At 45.8% G+C, this 877-nt stretch overlaps 1 pseudogene; it reads right to left on the bottom strand.

The window, feature by feature from the left end:
* Nucleotides 1-507: 507 nt before the first annotated feature.
* Nucleotides 508-624, bottom strand: LOC124719159 (annotated as a pseudogene).
* Between the last annotated feature and the right edge of the window lie 253 nt (nt 625-877).

Below are 877 nucleotides of genomic sequence, written 5' to 3'. Positions count from 1 at the left end.
ACGAGTAAAGTGAGCAATGGAAAAGTATGAATATACCAACGCCGAAAAAAGCGAATACCCAATCATCGGGTAACGTTATGCTTAGTATTCGGGGTGTGGTGCTAACCTCTCTGAACAGCAAAGCAAAAATACTCGTTCTCAACAAAGTAGTATCCTCTCTGCACCGCTACGTAACACTGCTATGTTTTCTAAATCATTTTCTGGATTAGGAAACCACCTTTGGAACAATCTTCCTCAAAACATGAGAAAAAAATCATTTCAAACTTCAAAAGACAACTAATGGTTCATGTTCTATTACAATAAAAGCACTCCGTCCTCAGGCCACAAGTGGCCCATCGGGACCATCCGACCGCCGTATCATCCTCAGTTGAGGATGCGGATAGCAGGGGCGTGTGGTCAGCACACCGCTCTCCCGGTCGTTATGATGGTTTTCTTCAACCGGAGCCGCTACTATTCGGTCGAGTAGCTCCTCAATTGGCATCACGAGGCTGAGGGCACCCCGAAAAATGGCAACAGCACATGGCGGCTGGATGGTCACCCATCCAAGTGCCGACCACGCCCGACAGCGCTTAACTTCGGCGATCTCACGGGAACCGGTGTATCCACTGCGGCAAGGCTGTTGCCTCTATTACAATAGCTGTCTTCCTTTTTCTTCCCTGCAGTTCACTTTTGTCAACCTTCCTTTCCGTACCACTTTCGCCTTCCCATTGTCTACAGAGGTTTCTTTCGATGTTAGTCTACGTTCTTTCTTCATAGGAATTGACATTTCCATTTCAGTCTTCTCCTCTTTCGTTATCCCTTCCACTTCTGATAATATTCCTACGGCTTCAAATGTGCTAAATCGATCAATATCAGTCGTAATGCCTTATATATTTGT

The sequence above is a fragment of the Schistocerca piceifrons genome, chromosome 1 (genome assembly GCF_021461385.2).
Source record: "Schistocerca piceifrons isolate TAMUIC-IGC-003096 chromosome 1, iqSchPice1.1, whole genome shotgun sequence".
Classification (NCBI taxonomy): Eukaryota; Metazoa; Arthropoda; class Insecta; order Orthoptera; family Acrididae; genus Schistocerca; species Schistocerca piceifrons.
This window is presented reverse-complemented; position numbering and strand designations above follow the sequence as displayed.